The sequence below is a fragment of the Rousettus aegyptiacus genome, unplaced genomic scaffold (assembly GCF_014176215.1).
Source record: "Rousettus aegyptiacus isolate mRouAeg1 unplaced genomic scaffold, mRouAeg1.p scaffold_m13_p_2, whole genome shotgun sequence".
NCBI lineage: Eukaryota > Metazoa > Chordata > Mammalia > Chiroptera > Pteropodidae > Rousettus > Rousettus aegyptiacus.
In genome coordinates this window covers 54,436,570-54,459,564 of record NW_023416295.1, presented here as the reverse complement: position 1 = coordinate 54,459,564, position 22,995 = coordinate 54,436,570, and the positions used below count along the sequence as shown (strand labels likewise).

At 32.9% G+C, this 22,995-nt stretch overlaps 1 protein-coding gene and 1 pseudogene across 6 annotated transcripts in view; one reads left to right on the top strand and one right to left on the bottom strand.

The window, feature by feature from the left end:
* Positions 1–22,995, bottom strand: part of KCNH7 (potassium voltage-gated channel subfamily H member 7) — a 405,071-nt gene that overhangs the window by 258,236 nt on the left and 123,840 nt on the right. The gene's annotated exons all lie outside the window — the stretch shown is intronic.
* Positions 20,136–20,254, top strand: LOC118614207 (annotated as a pseudogene).

Here is a 22,995-nt window from a genome sequence, read left to right as displayed (position 1 = left end):
CATTATGGAACCACATCCAAATGTTCTATTTCTTAAGCTGAGTAATAGATACTTGGGTGTTTGTTATTATTGTTTATAACTTTTATATTTGTTAATCATTTAATTAAATAATAAAACAAAAAGATAAGCAAAGTTTTATATGGCAAAAATTATGACAGTAGTATGTAAAGTTTTAGAATTGATGGTACATATGAATGAATTATTTGAAGTCGTCTTCCACTTTCTCAGTACCAGGATTCCATTACTATATTAAATGTATCTCTAGTAAGTAGCTCTTTTTAATGAGAAATATGAAATAATGCATGGAGGTGTATAGATAAGAAAGCCGTTCTTAATCTCCTTCTATTTCCCTCTGGTGTCCTTTCCTAAATAACCCACGTTCAATTTTTAAATTAATTTGAGTGCCTAAAAGAAGACACAGTGTTGGCCTGAATATCTTACAGTAGTGATGCTGCTAAAAGGTTATTTTTCATTTAGGCAGGAAGAATTATAACAAAGGCTCTGTTCCATTTACAGGGAAACATAATATTTAGAAAAACAACTTAATGTTTTGAAGACAGCAATTGCTATCAAGTAAGTAATCCAGTAGGAAATCTCATTGAAGGGACCTCCGAATCTATGTTCTACTTAAATAGAAAGTACTCGTACATTAAAATTGGTCTATTTCATGTTCTTGTCCATTTATGAAATAATTAAAAATCTCTGAGCATTTAAGATGTAGAAATTAGGGAACCAACCAAGAGAAATGTCGAACACTCCATTTCTTCTGCTTTCATTGACATAGTTGCATAAGACAGTATTTAACACAAAAGAGATAAAACAGGAGGAACAAAATTGAACTTTCACTAGCAAGCAAGGCATTTCCAATTTCTACTTCTATGTCTAGGACATGTGCAAGTGCCACAGCTGACATTCCCTGGAACCTCTGAATTAATTTTAAAAGATACCCAGAATTAAATGATGTAAGCAGAGACCTTAAAGAGCTCAGCAGTTGCTACTGTTAGAGGTTTTAAATTCGAAGTCTTCCAAAGTAACTTTATAAAGGTTTTCCTATTATGTACTACCATATGTAAAGCTTTGTTTTATGATAGAATACTCCCTCTCTTGTTTCATGTGTCTGATGTTACCCTGAGAAACTTTACCCATGCTTAGAGAATGTGCAAGGGTATCATTTATGAAGAAACAAAAATCAAAAATTCCTTTGGCATCATCGTTTGAAGACAGAAAAAAAAATTATCTGAACGTGGAAAATTTTCTATAATATTATTCTATACCACAAAACTATTATTTTAATCTCTTAACTTGTTGAATTGTGCCAAACAACTTGGTTAATTGAATGTAAAAATATTAGTATAAAGGATAGAAATAATTGCAATTCATGCTTCTTGGGAATTTTGAGGCATTATATAGTAGAAAGTATAGAGGTCTGAGAATATGTACTCTAAAAATATTTAATTGCTTCATCATTAATTATTAATATTCATTTTGGCAATGCCATCATGGTTTTTAACATTATATCCAAATGAGAAAACTGTAAGTGTACAACCTAATGGATTTTCACAAATTGAAAATACCCATTTACCAATGTTCAGATTAAAAAACAATGTTACCAGAACTAGAGAAGTGTACCCATTCAAAATACCTTCCCCTCAGATACTCTTTTGTGCCTGGCTTGTTTCCCTCAATATTATATTTGTGAGAGCATTCCATGTTGTTGCACAAAATTATAATTATCTGATCATAGGGAACATATGTGCTTAGTAAGTACTGCCAAACAGCTTTCCAACCTGGTTTTATCAAATTATAGGCACACCAGTAGTTTGTGGGAGTTCTAACTGTTCCACATTCTCACCAATATTTAGTATTTTCCAGCTTTTAATTTTCATCATTCTGGTGAGGGGAGAGCAGTAGTGGTTTCAATGTGTATGTCTGATGGGTATATCTTCATTTATTGGCTATTTGGATATCTTTTGCTTAAAGTGCCTGTTTAAGTTTTCTTACTCCTTCTTTTACTGGCTTTTCATTAAGGTATTTTGAGACTAAAATGAGACACTACAAATGAACATTTTTATAAATTTTCAAGTGTTAAACAAGTGTATTTTATATCATTAAACTGGACAACTGCAGGTTTCTAGATCATATTTTTAACCTACTATATGTTTTCCCAATGTGTTGTTTCCCTAACAACATTTTTTTTTTTTGAAAATAAGTGACAAGAGACTATGTGTAAATTCTCCAGAAAAGGATATGGCATGTTGTACAAACTCAGTAAATGATAGCTTCTTTTATTATAATTACATTATTTAACTCATGTTTGAAGCATTGAGACCATTGCTAAGAAATGATAATACTCTGAATGAGATGGAGCTCAGTATCCAACCAAATGAAGGGAAGACTTGTAGTTGATTGAATATTTTCATCACCAATGAAAAACCGTTTCCAATAAAAATCTCTTCATGGTAACTCTGCACACACATTGGGGAGAAATGACAATGTATGAAGTTTACTAATAACCTAAGAATGCTCTGGGAACCCTGCAGCCCTAGGATCATAGCTTCATCTGCATCATTATGCAACATATCAAACTTAAACGAGTGTGCTCTGGAGGTTTTATCTCTGTGGATTTTGCTTTGGAGCCTTAGAGAGTAAGAAACTTCTTTGACACAATGTTAACAAACTTTGGAGACATATGTTTGGATTAAGTGACCTAATTCCCTATAGATCTCAACAAAAAACTCCTTCAAAGGGTAGGGCATATTCTCCTAGCCTATCAGTCATATTTAGGGAATAGAAGTAATATTAGGTTTGTGTAGGATTTTTATCCAAATGTAAAGTGAGAAAAGTCTGGAGCTTTAAGATTGAGTAAAGAAGATTATAACTACAAATACACTCAAAAATTAACTGAACAGTTTGAGATGAATACCATAGGCACTGGATACCCTTGCAGATTTGAGTCCAGGAGTTTTATATTCCAACATGGATTTTAAGAAGTGTAAATATATGCTGAGACAAAATTTGAAATAACAGGTCACAGGTGTAAAACTGGAAACAACAGTGGCATATAGATTATCCTGCAGCCCAAGTTTTCAGAAACAGAATAGCTCTTTTTAGCCCAGTTGATAATAAGCCCTTGAGGTATAAAGGGATGGGAAGGGCCTCATACAATAACATTGGCAAACAGAAGTTTCCCAGAAAAGCGACTTATTTGCACAGTCTTCAGAATAGAATTGTTATTATGTAGCCATATTTTTAGCAATATTGCAACATTTTCAGGTTTATATGTGTAAATTAATATGGCTGTATTTAATAAATTAGAAATTAGAGTGCATTTGTAATGGTTGAGATATATTGCTTTGAGGAAGTGGGATTACTAAAGCTTAAAAATCTTCTAGAGTTAAGACAATCATTCTATATTAATGCATTTTGCTGTACTAATTAGTAAAGCACTCTTAGCAGTTGTTTAAAATATAAGAGCAATTTAGAGAGAAATACAGAGCATCATCATCAAACTATGCATTTCATTGCTTCTATGTTGTAAGTCTCACATTTGACTTTTTCTTTATGTCATTATCTTTATTTCTTATCCATTTAGTAACCCAGGAGTCATATGAAAAATACTTCACAGTATTGTTTGTAATTATCTTTCTTTCAGGGTGAAAATCGTGGTAGGATTGAGCTTTGTGTTAATTAACATATCATGCTTTATTTATGTCTCCATCCTATATTTCTCAATTTTAATGGTATTGTGAAGCATCTTTCTGAATTTGATTTAATTTGCTTTTGATAGTCCATTTAAAAACTTATTTGATAACATTTAAAGTATGTGGTACCTTTGGAATTTACACAATTTAAGAATATAAAAAATTCGTTTTATTTTCAGAAGTATAAAATATCTCATATTTAAAGTTACAGCAAAAACGAAATCAATAAAAAATACAGCATCTTTCTAGATAACGTATGGCAAAATGTGGATAATTCACATTATGCGATTTTAATGGCTTATTGGTATTCAACATCACAGTCTCAATATTTTGTGCCAATATTTTAAGGATCAAAACTGAAAGGAGGCACTTTTTTACTAGAACTGAACCAGGATTATTTCCAGGGGAGAGTGTAAGGTCAGGTCATCATCACATAGTGGGCCACCTTCCCTCTAACAATATTTTCATTCAAGTAAAAGTAGTCTGGAAGTCTTGAGGTGAATGAGAAGGGATATTCCATTCATTTGGTTAGATATTGAACTCTATCTCATTCAGAGAAGGGCACAATAAAAAGAGCAACCTACTGTCTGAGAAATGTGAGAAAGAAATAGAAGACAGTTGCTGGACAGGCTGATCATTGGTGGAGTAAGTAAAATTGGCGAGAACAAAAGGAGTTAGATTTACATGGTGTACATAAAAACAATATAGGAGAAACTCAAGACTTCTTAATTTTTTCCATGGCACCTCCTGGATGTCTATGAAATTAGTAAACATATAAATCATAAGCACCAAATCTATCTACCCATCTATTCACTAGATATATATTCAGCTCTAGTAATGGGGGTTATAATGATGAAAAAGGCTCATCTGTGTTCTACCTTCATGGAGCTTATGAAATATCAGAAAACTGCCATTATGCCAATGAGTATATAAATAATTATGTACTTATAGTCATGATCCTTGCATGAAGGTGAAGTTGTAGATTCCATGACAGGATTTACCAGGATCTCAAATCTGGTATGAGACCAAGAAAAACAGGGCAAAGCAGTAGTTGGGAGCCTGAGCTCTGGGTCAGGGGGTCTTTGGTTCTCTTACTGGTTGTGTGGTATTGGTTTTCAAACTTTTTAAAGCCTTCATGTACTTGCTTTTAAATGCCTATCATACTAGTATCTATTTTACAAAATTTCCATAAAAATTAGAAACAATATTCTGAAGAAGCGAGTTGGGAGGTGAAATCAATAAAAAGCCTATAGGACCTCTGTATTGATAATGTTACAGTTCCCAGATTGTATAATATACCATGACTGATGGTTATTATGTTTATATAGACCACATATATTCTCTTGAATTTATCATTTCTTTATATGTAATTTTTAAAAACGATCTTTAGAAAAGTTAAAGAAAGTAAAGAGTATGGGAACTTTCACCTTTATTATTCATTTCCCAATAGTTTTAAACTCTGAAAACATATAATATTTATTTTTTAAAATACATGGAGATAAAAGAAAGATAAGTAAAGAGGATAGTAAGTATAAAGATGCTTAATGTAGAATATTCCAGTGAAGGTCCTAAGCAAGAGGGCTCGGACCATGAAAGGAACTTGAAAGACCAGCGTGTGGCTAAAGCTTAGGAACATGAGAGAGAGTGGCTAATGGAAGGGCTGCAAAGGAGAGAGAGGGCCGGGTCATCAGGACTTTGTTGGCCAACTCAAGTTCAGATGAGGTAGTATCTCAAGAAGAGAACACAGAGGTGTAATTGAGTGTTAATTGATTAGAATTAACTGGCTGATAAGTGCTATCCAGAGAGCAGGTATAGGTTAATGAGAATTTGTATAAACTCATGGTTCTCTAGGTTATTTTGGTGGAAAATCCACTAAAGGTCACCAAATCTTTTAAATGCCATGTTTTTTGAATGAACTATGAAGTCTTCATGTAGTTAATATCTAGGAATAATTTTTCCAATGGGGAGCACCCAAATTTTAAATCAATATGAAAGTAAAAACAAGAGGCAACTGAGTGCCATCTGCTGGGGTGACATTAGTGTTATCACATTAGCTTGGGATGCTCCCTGCATGCATCATTTCACCTCTAAAGTCATGCATAAGAACCACTGCTGTAAGCTAAAAGTCAGAGCTCAGAAGGATCCAGAGAAATGGGCTGTCAGTTCGCAACTGAATATACCAATAAATAGAGGCAAAAACTGGATGAGTTCATAATTTTCACCAAAAAGAGGAACAGATTGTGCTCCTCAGGATGCCCTATTAGGGTCTACTTTGCATTTTTCAGTGACTTTATAAGGTCGTTCATAGGAAATTTTGCTCATTTATAATATATTCCATTAATAATCCTTGTAATTCATTGATTATGTTTGACAAAAGAAAAAGTCAATAATACGCGTAACTCATTTTTGTGTCTAGTAGGTATCTAACAATCATAAAAAAATATTGAATGATAAAAAGCAGTACTTGCCTTTAGTTACTCATTTGTTTACTGCTATTTGGATCTGCAGTGGGCAAAGTATAAGGATGATTATTCTATGTGATTATGTCCTGGTCAATTGCCATTTATAAGGAACAGATTAGGTTTTTTATTTCTTATACTTAATTTTTCTCAAACAGGAGTCCCAGCTATATTTGTTTGTATATGTGGGAAGGAGAGTTTCTGAAATTTCTACAGGATAATGTTTTCTACAATTTTGAATTTCAATGATAATCTAAAACTATTAAAATTAGTCCGTACTTGATCATGTGGATTATTACTCTGTAACTGGCATTGCTATGAGATGTTCATGCCTCTTTTTATATTTGTTTTTCATGAAGTTGGTGACACATGGTACAAAATCTTTAAATTAAAAAAAAATGGCATAGCAAGGTAGGTAAGGGTATGGATGATGGAGCCCAACCATTTGAGCTTGAATCCTGGAACCACAATTTACATGCTGTATGACCTTGGGAGAATTACTTAACCTCCGTGTGCCTCAATTGCCTCATCTGTAAAAAGAGAATAATAATAATAATATCTGATTTGTACTCATACTTGAAGATCACATAAGTTTATTCCATGGTAACCATTTAGAACAGCGTCAAGCACATAGTAAGCAAATAAGTATTAGCTATCATTATTAATGGGAAAACTGTGGGCTTAATACATAAATAATAAATTCGTGTCAAAATAAAAAGCCAAATAGTGCCGGAGGGTGCTATAAAAACAAAGGTTTCAGAGTACAAAGAGAGGAGAGAGTAGAAGTTGAGTAGTCATGGGGGATGCAGTAGTATAAATGTACCACACACACAGACTAGTCCTGGGTGGCCTTTAGGGATGAGGACTGCGGTGGACATTGGGATGGCATACAAGGAAAATGTCAGGGTTGATGGTGGTATTCTGTTTCTTGATTAGGATAATGATTATGTGAATGTGTTCATTTTGTGATAATTCAGAAAGCTGTAACCTTATGATTTGTGCACTTTCCTCTATGCATATTTCAACAAATAAGTTAATTTAAGTGAAAACATAGAAGGAGCTGATGTCTTTCTCTGGTCCTTCTTCAAAATTCATGACTCAGTACTCGGCACCATGCTAATGTTCTTCATGCTGTAAAAGTGGTTTAGTTTGAACCACAGCAACAACACAAATCATTCCATTAGTGTTTCTGGTTGAAGTGTGAGTAGTTTTGTTTGGAGTTATTGTAAATTTAAATTTTTTAATTACATGCGAGCTAAAAGCATAACAAGAGTTTGCAACTAGTTTTAAGTATATACACTTTCTCATAACATAAATATACTTCGATTTAGGACTATGATTTTTTTTTCCTTTAAAAGGAGTCCTTATTCATTTAATTTGCTTGGACACATTTAGGAGAAATAGATTTAAAAACAAAAGGCATGAGAGATAAAGTTTTGAAAATCTTGACTCTTGAGCACTTGTCATTTGTTTCCGGTCATTAGAAATTATTTTTTGTCTGTTGTTTTTTAAAACTAATTTTCTTCTTATAAAAATTGGTTGTAATAAATTTATTCTCATGAATTATTCAAAAAGATAGTCATAAAACCGTATTTTTGACTCTATTTAGTGGTGGGTTGTATCTTAGCATACTGTACCGACATCATCATTATATAGGGGTCCCATGAAGCCAGAATGGTATAGCCAGAACTTCCTTTCTTTCAATTTTGTATGTATCTGTCATTGAAGAAATATTTATATGCCAGAAGGTGTCAGTTATTATTCTAAGCAATGGAGAGTCAGTATTGTTAATACATACCTGTAATATAATGAGCAATGGAAACCTGTTACTCAGAGGTCATTTTTAGAAGCATAAAGCCTTTCTGTTGCTAATACCTACTTCCTGCCACTTGTAAGAACTTATTTATTAATAAGTCTAGTTGTTCTGAGAGAGAGAAGAACTTTAAAAATTTGGGGAATTTTGTAACAACATATTTAGGTCTAATATACCATGGTCATAGTTTAGTTAATCTATATTTCAGGGACTGTGGCAACAGCTATGGATTGATAAAGTTACATTTATTTATCAAAAAATGTAAGTATAAATATTAGATAAGATATTGAAAGAATTTTCTACAAAATGTTATCCAGTGTTATTTTTGTGTGGTGGGGTTATATATGATTTTACTTTCTTCTTTATATTTTCTGTAATTTATAATTTTAAATAGAGACATTAATTGCTTTTGTAATTGAAGAAACAGTAAATTGTAAATTAAAAATCCTGAAACTACTGTGCTAAAGGACCTACTTGTATCTGCAGTGATCAATATCACAATGTTTAGCTAGAACCACGGAAAACCATCATTTCCTGAAGGTTCATCCAAGAATAACCCAGACAATAAATGATTTGTCAGTTAATACATTTCAGCTTAAGAAAGATTTTCTTACATAGCGTCTTGCACTAAATTTGGCTTAACATATAGATTTTTTTTTGCATTCCTCGACTCAAGGGCATGGATCAGAAAAAAGGCACATAAGAAAGATGACGTTGAAATAGGAAGGGTTGAAGAACAAGGTTTAAACTTTAAACATTGTAAGAGGAAGAGTAATGCAGAAGTGGTTTTCCTGCTTAATGAAACAGAACTCTCTTGAAGGGCACAGTGCCTATTTGTTTATGGAGAAACATGTAAAATTTTAGTATGTCGAGATTTAAATCCCTGTGTCTGTGAAGTGAATCAAAGCATCAAGATTTTTACATGTGCCCATATTTGCTATTCAAATGAAGTGTATAATTCCTTATTAATATAGTTCAGATATTTAAAAAAATAATTTAATATTTTTAGATCTCCAAGCCAAAATTCCTCATTTGGAAAATTTATCACTAGAAATTACAGCATTTTAGAGTTGAAAATAGCCTTTAGATTCATCATTTGCAATTTCCTCATTTTTGAGATGAAGGGATTGATAATGGAGAAATTTGGTGACTCATTCAAAGTCACCTAAACGGTAAACAGAGTCCACTTTTGAACCTTGTTCTTTTATCCTTAGTCTGCTTTCGTTCTGTTAATCTTATCTAGAATGATTCTCAAACATTCAACCAACCTCTTCTAATATGCCATTTCGACAATTTACTTTTTACAAGTATTTTCCCCCCTTGATTTTATTTTTTATTTATAAACCTAAAGTCATTCTTAATTCAGTCTCATGTGGCTTATTGAGAGCAACTCAAGCAAACTACCCCAGTATGTCAGAATTCACAAATGTGAGACACAGTGTAACATTTTTAACAAGAGGCATGAGGTCACATTAGGAAAGTGTCTAATTCCATAGTGTCAAAGGACTTTTTCTGCATGTCTAAATTTATATAGACATAATATTTCTTAATTCAGTCATAGTATTTTCTGCTATCAAAAAGTAATATTTTAGTATCTGCTGGGTAGCTAGAAAATTATTAGTCAATAATCTCAATATAAAAAGCATTTCTGGACCATGCTTTCAGAGAAGCTAACATCTTATTTAGGAGATAAAATATACAATTAGAAAGTTGGTGTGGTATAAAATAATATGCAACAAAAGCCAACTGAATATATTCTAGTGACAGAATGTATAGTAAAGGATGGCCTATTACGGACGGTCAAAAAGAAACACTAGAATTACTGGGAATGGCTCTGCGATGAAGCTGGAACTGAGGTAGTGTTGGGAGACTGGTAGATTTTCAAGGTGGGAACATCACATTAGCAAAAAAATAGAAGCAAAGATCGTAGGGCAGGGATAGAAGTGCCTGGTGGGGGCGGGGAGGATATTTCGGCTGTATTAGGATGAGTAAGATGAGGAAAGAGTGGAAAGTTAAGATGCAGCTGAGAAGCTAATGAAGCAGTTCAGGGAGGACTGTGCCAGGGCCTGGCCTAAAAAACAGGAAGGAACAAAACTAAAAATCAGGGGAAAGGGAAATTAGATAGGGCATGAAAACAGATTTACTTAAACCTTAATAACGATTCATTGTCACTCATCAAGTCAGGGAAGATAAAACAAAGCAGAACAAAACAATAAAGCAGATGTCCCATCCTAAAATGAGAAGTCAGCTCAATGAATCTTAGCTTTCTTTTCCTTATCGGGTGAATGATAATCTGACGACAGTAGAACAAAAACACTTCAGTTTACCAGTAGTTCTCTGACATAACTGCTCAGACCATACGCTGGTTTTCTTTGGAGAAGCCAACCAGGTCAAGGAGACTGAGACGTAAAGTGGGAAAGTGTATTCATTGTATACGTGAGAAACGTTTAGTGTAATGGTGGGGCAATGTCTTACCTTTTGATAGACATAAAAATCATCTTATGGGATCTTGCTGTCACTCTATATACTCTTTTTTTAATAGAGAAAGAATTAAACACTAAAACATTAAAAACAATGTCTCAATTGCAAAATCTAAATTTAAAAGCATGTTTGCTTTCTATTTCAGCTAGGGGTTAAAAAACCAATTTATCCAAGGTGGTTAACTTCTCTGTCAACCAGAGGAGCGAATATAGCAGTTAATTTTTAATCCTGAGTTTTTGCTAATATTATCTCCCAAACAAAAAATAATTATTTTTATTACTCAAGGTTAGTTGAGTGCAAACTATACTCTATTTCAGAGCCAGAGATAACATTATCATCCTTGGCTAGTCATGTGTCATGTGTCATGGTTTAGTCATATCCAGGGAGACGGTGTGTGTCACATTTTGCAAATCTTGCCCTATAAGTGAGTGTAATCTGTTCGAGCTTTAGAAAAATTCTGGGAGGGGTTCACCTAAATATCTGAACAAAGTTGCATGCCTTAAGAAAAAAATCTCTTCTTTCCTTTGAGATGTTTCCTTAAGTCCCTTCTATAATTCTATATTTTTTTTTCCATTTCATCCTTTTTAAAATATGTGTATGCTTTATAGGTCCAAACCAGTTTCACAGACAAACCTGCCTAGGCCAGTACAAATTCTTGAAGGTCACCAGCCTGTCTGGCATATAAGCAGCTTCAGTTGAAGGTTCAACAACTGTTTTATTAGATATGAATAATTTTCAGAATCCTCCAGATTCCCAGAAAAGCCCATATTCAGTATGAGAAAGTATTTTTGTTTCTTTGTTTTTTAGAAGAAAGTATTTCTATCATAGTAGTTATAGCTATTAGCTGTCCACAGGTCTTGTCTAATTTTATCAAGATCCTCATAAACACAAAGAAACCAGAAAGGTAGTGTCTCAACAATGAAAACGCTCATTAAGAAGAATATGGCTAGTAACAACCACAACCTTGAGATTGACCCTGATTGATGAACTTTGAACCATTCTTTATTCCCTACTCTCTCATTTTCAAAACCTTGATGTTTCACATTGCTATGTATTTAGAAAATTACGTGCTTAGGATCAGTGGTCTGCTGGGTCCTACTAACACTGCTTCATATTAGTTCGAAATGACTCGGAAGTGATTTGTGACTTTTGTGAGACACTGGTTAAACATGACTATTATTAAAAATTGAATGATATAAATTTATAATTAAATAAATTATATTAAAAAACAAAGGTCACATATAAAACTCTTATTTTCTAATTATTTTATAACATTTTATTAACATGTATACTCTTGAAGTTATTTATGCTATTGTATCTGTATGGTAGAAATACTTCATAACTCCACATTCAGTGTTATAACATTGGTAGCATGACATTAGATATGTAGCAAATATTTGCCACAAAAATTGGTAAACAGAACAAATCAGAACTCCCCCCTCCAAAAAAAAAAAAGAAAATATTTATTAAATATTTAGTAGCACACCACTAATAAAGACCCACCATTTTGAGGGCTGACCCATGAGAAAGAATAAAAATATGTTAATTTAAAATTCAGCTTTTTCATGCACGCTAAACACCAGACTGATTTTCTCTAGCCCAGGAGCTTTTCTAGTAAACAGAAAACCATTGTGTTCACAATCCTAGTTACTTTTATCATGCATTTCATCAAGAAATGTTTAATTAAAGCATATTTCACTGTATATGGGGAACAATTAAAACGCAAATTTACTAGTGATAATTTATAATACATAAGACAAACAGAAAAGTTTTGAGAATGAAATAAAAACTCATTAAGCAATTAGGAGGATTATAGTTCCTACCAAACTATTTTATTGCATTAGAAAAGAATATAGGGATAACTCAATTTAGGAAACTCTTTAAAGCAAGTTCAGTTTTCCAATTAAATTATGATTTATCAAGCATTCCAATGCAACTCATCCTTTCGCTGTTATGAATTTTAAACAAGGTAAGGGTATATTTTAGGTAATTCTATGCTTCTATGTTCTCATCTCTTTGTACTGACCTTTATTTTTCCTTTTCCCACCATGTTTTTCTTTTCTGGTTTCTGCTGTCTACACTGCTACTTAATGATATGCTATGTTTCATTGTCATTCAACAAGTGGGCATAGGTGCCTTATTTCCCGGAGTTCTATAAGCTTCAATAGCGCAAAGAGTCCAGAGATAGAGTCAGAAAGATCTGCAATGAATCCCTTCTCTGCCACCTATTAGCGATGTAACTTTTAGCCTCAATTTTCTTATCTGTGAAATGGGTATAGCAGCTGCTATCTTGCCAGAGTTGTTGTAAACGTGAGTAATAATGCAAAAAAATCTCCACAATTTTCCAAGTCAGTGTCTGACACATAGTCCATTTTACATAAATAGTATCTAGTATTTAGTATTATAATACTAAATACTAAAGACAGTACTTAATTATTGTATTAGATATAATTATTATTGTTATTTAGGTTTCTCTGTTATTTAGTAGCACAGGAATCTTAAAAACATTTTTTTCTAAAATGACAAACATGATGTCTAGTATGAATAAATTCAATTCAAGAACTATAATATGCGAGGCTCAGTTTAATCTGCTTGTATCATTTCCAATTAAAACGTACTTAGTGCCTTGTAGGGTAGGGCCTTATTGACTCGAGTGAAGAAAACAATGGTGTTTATCCATCATACATTTTTCTAAGATTGTGGCATGCACTATTGAATCTAAAACTAAATGGTTTCTAGAATGTCTATTTTACAGAGGACATGAGTAAACATTTCAAAGTCTTTTAGATAAAAAAATGTCAGAGGAGGATAAAAAAGATAAGGAGCATGAGGAAGATAAGCATTTACTACCTTATTCATAACCAGTGTCTTTATGAAAAATCTGCCTTCTACAGGCATCCTAGAAACTTAAAAAAAAAAAAAATCAACAAGGGTGAAGAGGAAGGAAGAAATGTCTGCTTTTATATAGTAGAATTCAGTCACGACTCCCCTGTCAAATAACTAGAATTTTAACAGTACTTTCACTTAGATAAACATTCAGAGGAAAGTTCCCTTTTTATATCTATAGAGGAAGCCTATTACTTGTCTCATTTTCAGCACTACCCATTTGCTAGAATTTCCTGGGTCACTTAGGTAGATATCAGGTCAATTTCAATTATTGTTTCTCCTGCTTCGCATTGTTTGAAGACATTGTATGAAGACATAGAGTGATTTGCCAGCTTCTTGCCTATAGACTTAATGGACTAGTATTATTTCCATCCATAAATGACTTTTAAACTAAAAAACAAAGAATTTTAAATCTTTGTAAATATCAAACTTGAAATTAAAAACGAAAATACATTTTAACTATAATAAAAAGCAGGTTGATATGATAAAATATGCAGACAAGATAAAGAGGAGGTTTCTTCTGGATTCGTTTAAATTATTTTATTTTTCTAGGATCATTATTAGTAATTTACTTCATAAACCACTGCTATTTATTTTTTTAAGTTTTAAATGCTGTTTGTTATTGCTCTAGGCCAGTAGTTTTTTTCCCCCTCACTCATGGAGACCCTAGTTTGAGTGAGTTTTTACCACTAAGATTATTTTGAAAACAGATCAAAAGGGATTGTTCAGCAGGTAGGGTAACAGTTTTGTCTCTGTCTCTATTGAGGTCTTATAAGCAAGACTCTCACCAACTCAATTTAATTTCTCATAAAAATTTTTATATTAGCAAACTCTTAAAAATGATGAATTATATGTAAAATAATTAATATTTTATCTATAACCCTTTATAATTGAAGTCAGTTCACTATAGCAAGGAGTAATATGATTAGTTAAGTCACAGCTACATGTAGAAACAACAGAGTATTAGGAGATTATATTTTCCATAAACATGTGAGTTTTATTTTAAAATTCCAGTACAATAAGGCTAAAAGTTGTTCCTTGGTTTTACATTTCCTTCACCCACCTTTCAACTGAAGAGCAAACCAAGATTACTTGAACAATTCGACAACTGCCTCTGAAAATACCTTTTATTTTAACAGATAATCTCACATTTTTTAAAGTCAAATATTTCTATTCTCTGACTTTTCTTTTGTTACCAATTAATTAAAAAAAAAATCATACTAGTCATTTAAAAGCATGAAAAACAATTGTGACCTTCGAGGAAGATTTCAAACACCAATGTTCCTGAAGTTGTTAAGACTGGACAATGTTCTCTTGATAGGTTCAAAGAAAAACCTCATCTTTTTCCTCTTGTGATTTCTATTATTGCTGATCTATTGGAATCATGACATGACTAATTGTGTTTAGTTCTAAAAATCTGATAGCTCGAATCTACTTATCATTTAGGCTTTGACGGCAGTATTGTTTAAAGGAAATTAAGGTTGATGTAAACATTAGATTTTATAATCAAAGTTACACCATGGCTACAATGAATTGTAGATCTTGGAATCCATGTCAAACTATTCTAAAAAAATCCCCTAGTGTACAGACATGCACACTCACATGCACACACACATACTCACATGAACACACATGCACACGCACACATTTTTGCATTTGTAATGTCAAAGTGTTTGAGTACTACAATAAAAATATAATGTACAAAATTTTGAAAAGACTTTGTGACAGTGGAACAGATTGTTTACTGCTTTATTTTTCTACTGACAAATCCAGTAGGTACAAGGGAGTTTCTAGATAATTTGATTTTCCTCTACTTATATTTTAGAGTATATACTGGCATAACACTGTTAAGGACAAAAACAGTGTTTGAGCTGGGCTGGTAAGGGTTGAAAAAAGTTCATATTTGTGCTTTATTTTCAATCATTGAAAAATAAAACAACTATTGGTGTTTAAGAATTAGGGGCCACATTGGAGAATTGGAAAGCCACATTAAAAATAAGTGTAATCCAATAAAAGTAAACACTGTAAAGTAGCCAGCACACTGCAAGTGATCTAGCAAAAGAAAGTATGAGAGAGAGAGTGATAAGAAAAGAAGTGTAAGAGTTCCAAAAAAAACTCATAAATAATCTAGAGAATATAACTAAATAAGTAAATAAAAGAAAAAAATTACATGGTCATTTATGTTGTTTAATTTGTAAAAAGGTAAATGATTGTCTTTAGATTATATCTACATTGGTAAGAATGCCAAATAGTCCACACACAAGTATACTGAATAAACAGGAAAATTATGTTTTTAGAATAAGAGTCTCTCTAAATAGTTTATTTACATGAACTATAGAATAAGGGTCTTTTACCTGCTAAAATTACTCATTAAAAAACACGTCCAAGAGCCTTTTAGCCTAACTCTGATCCTTCATTTTAAAGATGCTCTTGAGTAAACTTACTACAAAAACAAACAATAAAAACCAAACAAAACAAAAACAGAAAAAAAAACCTCATCCAGCACACATGCATATGTAACACCTAGAAATAGCTTAAAGATAAAACATTATAAAGGAATTGAAGTGGCTAAATTTTTAAGGGCAATAAGAAGAGTAAGATTAAATCAGTAGTTTTCAGTTATAGCATGTGATTTATGTTTTCTCCAGATCAGTTCTAATCATACATCAGAAGAATGTCACATATTCAGGAAGTATTAAAAATGAGTAAGGTAACACTGAGAATTATTTCATGTTTAAACAGCATCGAGTCAATGAAAGGTCATTTTCAATGTGTATGTAATGTGTTATGACATGAGCACATATATCCAATTGCAAATTGGAATAGTTAAGAAAGAGAAAATCCACTAATGGCAGGAGGTAGAAGGCTGCATGCTGTTCAAGTGGTATTTACAATTTATCTCTTAGGGAAAAAACTTGGCTGAAGGGCAGGAGAATGTTGAGCATGTGTGTGGGTAAGAAAATATAATAAAAACCTGATAAAAGTAGATGACATTTCTGATTTAATGAATAAAAAGAATAAAGACAATTTTCAAATCCCTGAAAAATATGTGGCAATATAAGCTGAACACAAATATAAAACCTTTATGTCTCATGTTAACAAATACTTAATAGTAAGACTGGCTGTTATCTCAGAGGAGATTAGAGATAATAAGAAGTCAAGATATTAAGGGTACAAGAAAGAATATTCTATTGCTGTTTATTTCGAATGGTACCGAGATTTCATAATTTAATAATAAGCCTGTGAGGATTAATGAGATAGTTTTCAAAACTCCTTAGAGAAAGGTGCTATACAACTATAAAGCCAAGCTATTAAAAAGTATCTACATATTTTAATAATATATTCCCTCATTCTGAAAACATTTTTGAGGAACTGTAATTAATCACCTCCATTCTAATTCATTTATCTTTCAGTAATTTACATAGTGTATCATGAAGAACTCTCATCAGCATATTAGAACTTTGGAAATAGTGAACAGACTTCTGCTGTTTTTTTTTTGGAGGCTGGGACTTTTCAGCTGATAGAGAAAAGGCATTCGATGTCATTGAGAAAGATATCTGCAATGAGTCATTGAAACATTAACCCAGAAGTCAGATTTTCATCTCCACTCTAACAGTTCAGCTTCAATTAATAGGGTTATTTTACTTTGACAGAGAGGCAGTGGACGTTCACAGATCTTTGCAGTATTGAACACTCCAAGAACCATTTGAAGTGTGCGTATACTCGATACTCACGTGAGGAGACTGGTCTCTTATGATTCTTTAAGCCCCTCACTCAGGAAGTTGATGTTACAGCCTCCGGCTGTGAGCATGCATAATCAGAGGCTGTGTCATGGATTCTTGCTCTTTCCAGCAATGTGCTTCCCAGGCAGGAATGGAAGACAGGTTATTACAAAATTATTAAGAAGTATATCTCAGAGCCAAGATATTGCCTAGAGCACAACTTCTAGCTAACTTATAATCAAATGACTATAAAAGTAGTTATTATTTCTAAATTTTTCACTAAATCTAGATATCTTTATTTTGCATTGTTTTTGGATACTAATTATATTTGTTAAAATAAAATTTCATGTTTTTCCATAGGAAGAAACTTGTGATTCCACTGCCTGTGTTATTCATGAGTCTATCAATTTTATTTTTCCTATTAATTGGAGTATTTTTGTATCACTATTCAATAATAACCGGTTATTGAATTTTGGGGGGAATAGCAGTAACAGCATAGTTTTCAAACTTCTCTGAAACCCAAGATAAAAATAGACAGATTAACAAGACAATTAACAAAACAGATTAACAAGAATAGTGGTAACAGCATAGTTTTCAAATTTCTCTGAACCTAACACAAAAATAGATTAACAAGACAGCAAAACCAAAAACATATGAACAACATTTATAACAAAACTAGATGACAAGATATCACCATGAACCCCAAATATAAGCTTCTGAGGACACAATGCTGCCAGTCACAGACTATGAGTTACTTGGGTCTTTCTGGGAATAAGTAAAGGGAAGTAATGGGGCATCTGATGGTACTGAGAAAGCATGGTGGACCAAGTTGAGAATAGAAGTTGAAAATGAGAGTGGTTTCGCCTAGTACAATAGTCAGTGAGTACAAGAGACCCCAGTTAGGTATGTCTTCAAACACAAGGGGCTGCAGCAGCCTAGGCTCTATATCTCTTAAAATTGACATCCCAGCGCCCCACTCTATGGGAAAACTACTGGAGGAGAATCAAAATTGGACAGACTACTGACAAAGGGATTAAAGAGAGAGATGGTCCACATAAAAGCAAGTAAGAAGAACAGCTCCAGGAAATCTTGGAAAACAAGGCACCGTATTTTTTGGATCACTGCAAGAAAACAACCAAAAAGCTCTGTGTAGGTAGAAAAGATATCTTGACTCTTACATCCCCCTAAAAGTTCATAAAGACAAATTTCGTGCAAAGGAGTATTATTCATATAAACTCTTCTTGAGGAGTCTACCAGTGAATGCTCTTCAAACAAATCAAATGACTGAAGGAGGCAAAGAGATAAGGACTGAGGTGATATCAACCATATGGTTACTTGTAGAACTAAGACTAAGTAAGGGTTAAAAAAGGAAAGCAACTCAGCCATAAGAAGAGATGAAATACTGCCATTTGCGACGACATGGATGGACCTCGAGATAATCATGCTAAGTGAAATAAGTTAGACAAAAAAAGTTGGAAATCACTTATGTAGGTTTATATCATTTAGGGATACAAACCTAAAAGCAATACATGAACAGGACAAACAAACAGAGACTCATGGACATGGACTATGGACTAATGGTTACCAGAGGGTATGGGGTGGGGGAGGAGGGGGTAGATAGACGGTTATAAGGGAGAAGAGGGAGGGTGAAGTAGGTAAAGGGGATCAAATATATGATAGCTGAAGGAAATTGGACTTTGGGTGCTAAACACACAATAGAATATATAGATGTTAAATTACAATGTACGCCTGAAAATTATATAATTGTATTAACCAACGTTACCCCAATATGAATGAGAAGTATCCATGGAAATTCATGATGCATTTTATTTTTACAGATATATTATCTAGTGCTCTCTACTAGTAAGATCTAAAGACAGTGATCAATGCTTCAGTAATGAACATTCCTTGTACTCAATTTGTCACCTTGAAATGTCATTTCCCACAAAAAGAAACAAGGACTACAAGAAAAAGCTGATTCCAGGTCTGAAACAGGGATGGTATAAATAAGCCTGAGATATATTATCATATCAGATATTGAAGAAACTAGCAGAAACTGCTGCTGAAGTCATGTGAGAAGTCCTTAGGCCAAAGTAAGGATGCTTACTCTATCAAAACGGAACTATCTGAACTTCAAAAAGAATAATTACAATTGATTTAAACCCTTCAAACATATTTAAATTAAAAAATTCTTAACTATATATAAAAAATCGAATTGGCCTTTGCAAGATGATAGAAATCAATTTATTTTATCTTAAATAAATGGAAAGAATCAAGCATTTAGTCTTGGTTCTTTCAATTTAGTTAGTCTTTTCTATTTGGTTAACTAAACAGAAGATGGTGAAAGGGTCTCTTTATAAAACTATTTCAATTAATACATGGTAAAGAAATGCTAGAAGCTGGTAGCTGTGAACAAATTAATGAATTTAGGCTTTGAGCATCAATAACCGTTAGTATCCCAAAGTGAGAAGCCACCAGACATTATGTGCCTCTTGAGAAAAGAATATACCACCACCCATAGTCTTGCCAAAGGGTTGGAGATGACTCTGATCCAGTCTCTGAACACAGCATCCAACCGGCAGGAAATACAGTAGACAGAGAATCACATTGTACTATACCAAGAGCACACAATAAGCAAAATGCAGACCATGTGAATGCTATAGGATGAACGCCCTGGATACTAGTACAAATATACTAAGAAAAATCAAGGACTAGAGGGAGAGACTACAGAATAAAACATACTTTAAATTGAAAATAAAACTGAGCAAGGCTAAATAAATGGTTTTCTATGAATATACACTTGGATAACAAATCTAAAAAGAAATTCTAGGAATTAATCATTATTAAGGTTATTGTAGTGGTTACTTAGAAGGGAGGGAAGCAAAGAGGTTGAAATTGGTACAGGGTATGGAAAGGGCTTTTGGGGCAGGTGATTTAATTTTATTTCTTGACCTAGGTGAAGAGAGAAGAGTCTCTGTCTTATAATAACTCATAATGCCATACATTTGTTTTGTGTGGTTTTCTGTATCTGTGCTTTGTTTCATAATAAAATGTTAAAAATAAAAATAATAATGACTATGGCCATGCCATCCTGAACACGCTTAAGCTCATCTGATCTCAGAAGGTAAGCAGGGTCGGGCTTGTTTAGTACTTAGATAGGAGATCACCTAGGAATACCAGTTGCTGTAAGCTTAATAAATACATACATACATACATACATACATACATACATACATACATAATAACAAGTTGTCAATCTAATTAATGCTCACAAGATTTAATAACTGAACAAATAGTTTTGGTTTAGCTCAGTTGCCTCATTTTATAATCCTGTTATTTCTACTTTTAATCTCTTATTTTGACTTTGTCTGATAAAAATAACTTCATATTATTGGTGTCTAAATCTCTGGAAATGAAAAAATAAGAATATTAATTTTTCCAAGGTAGATTCCCAAGGTAGTTTGAATATAAAATTAATGTCACCCCATTACCATAGTTTTCAAAGCACTTACAAATAAGATTCAAAGCTCACACACTTGGGACAGGTGAACTGAAAATCATAGCATCTAACTCATCTTTTCTCTAACTCCCTCTTCTCAGTCTTTGGGCCTGTTACTCTTTTGTTGTAATCCAGACCCATAAAACATTTAATTACTACAACATGACATTTTACATATATGAATGGAATACTGTAGATATCCAGAGAAAGTATATCTTAATTAATTCCTCTGTCTGGAAATGATACATACTCTAGCAATTAAGGTTATAGAAAATCATGACAGCCAATAAGCACTAAGTCTCCCTTTTAATTATTCCTTCTGCCTGTGACTCTTTCCTCTGGGTCAGTAAATATAAGGTTTGTTTCATAGGATAATTATAATCTACCTCTTTTTAACTTTTTTTTGCATTATTTATTAATATACCATATTTTCTCAAAAAACTTCAGTAGTTCATATGGCCCCCACTCTTTTTTATGATAGTTCAAAATTAGAGACACCTGAGAATCAACTGTATTTGAACAAAACTCAAAGAATTGTATATTAGAAAGAGAACTAGCTTTGAGTTAAATAGGCCTGTATTTTATTCTCAGGTTGTGTGTTTACTTAGAAGGGAAATTACTTTATCTCCATGAGATTCAATTTCTTCATTTGTGATGTTGAGACCATAAGACCAATATCACAGGGTTACTGTAAAGGTTAAATGAGAAAATGCATCTAAAATATTTGGTTCATTTCAGACACCCTCTAAATAGTATTTACTCTCCCTTACCTGTTAAGCTTGTATTCTCAAGTTTATGTTTTATTCTAGGGTAACTTTAATTCTGAAATACTCACTGGGTGGAAAAATATTTTATTTGACTAAGCATATTTGTAGTTTTAAACTTCTTCCTATTTTCGTTCTCCAATAAATTTATTTTGATTAAAAAGATACAATGGAACTATATTAGATATTCATTCAGTAATCTACATCCTACATCCCTAAGTTATGAATTCATTTCCTTATTTCTTTCTCCATGTTTCTCTTATATTTTTACATTTGTTACATTTGTGATCTGTTTGAGATTTAATAGCCTCTTTTTTATTTGCTTTTGACTTAGTAAGGGCTAAATTACTAATGGATAGCCAATAATCACGTCTAATAACTTAAAAAAAAATAGTCCTTCCTGTTCTTGGTGAACACAGTTTTGACTCTCATAATGTTCAAAATAAAACAAGAGGCTTCCTTTTGAAGACCACAGGAAGAGCCATTTAGTTTTACATCTCTAAGTGTGTGTCCCCTTTCCCACTGCTCTCCATTGCTACCTTTTCTAAAGTATGTATGCAATTTGGAGGGGGGGAGAGGATAGGAAGGCAAACATCATGACCTAAAAAAAACTAAAAGGAGAAATATATAACATATATATATTTATTTTATATATATTCATTGTATGCATATATATGTATATGTGTGTGTGCATGTGTGTGTATGCGTGTGCGTGTGTGTGTGTGTGTGTATGTGTGTGTGTATATATATATATATATATATTCATTAAAAGAAATTATGAAACCTTGGGGCTATGACAAGTCTTTCAAGTTGGCATCTGCTTCTGCAGTATGATTCCAGTAGTGGTGGAAAGAACTCCAAACTTGAGAAATCTTCACACATTTCTTTTCCTTTCCAAAAAAATTTTTGAGAGCTTCTAATTAATATGCAAATGTATAAGAAGTTGAGACTGACTACCCTCTGGCTAAAGCAAGTACTGTGATTGCAGAAGTGGTGTGTTGGGGGAAGAGGCATGATGCGGTACATTACCTTCTAGGGCTCCAGGCAAGAGGAAGAAAAAAGACATTTTGAATATCACTACAGGAAAAGACCAAAAGCAAACACTTTTCCTCCATTTACAATTTTGTTGTGGAGCCATGAGCCGCTATGCTCAATCCCTGCTCACACTGTAAGTTGACCATCCTCATGAGCAGGAAGTCGGAACGAGATCCCTGTGGTCCAACTTCTCTGCTTTCCTTGGAGTGGGAAAGTTTCCAGCCTGTAAGGATCATGATTTGAAATACGTAGTTTTGGTGTGTATGGGAAAGGAAACATTGATGAATTAAATATGATGAAACTGCCATCCTTTGCTTTACTAAGCAACCACTCCAGAATTCTACATGTAAAAATGTAAATATTTGCAAAGAGTTTCTTCTTTTAAAAAATCCATTACTTTATGATTGTCAGCATATTTGAAAAATAAAGATCCTTTCCAATTTTTCAAAGCTAACAGAATCTGTTTTTTAGTAATTGTGTCAGAGGTTTAAAAACTGTTGCTCTCAGTTTTTTCCTTAACATTTAAGAATCTGTTTCTTTTTTTAAGTCTGTCAAAGGCTTTTAAACAAATTGGAAGATTGTTGCTCATTCAGTTAGGTTTCTTTCCCCCCTGGATGAACATAATACAACAAATC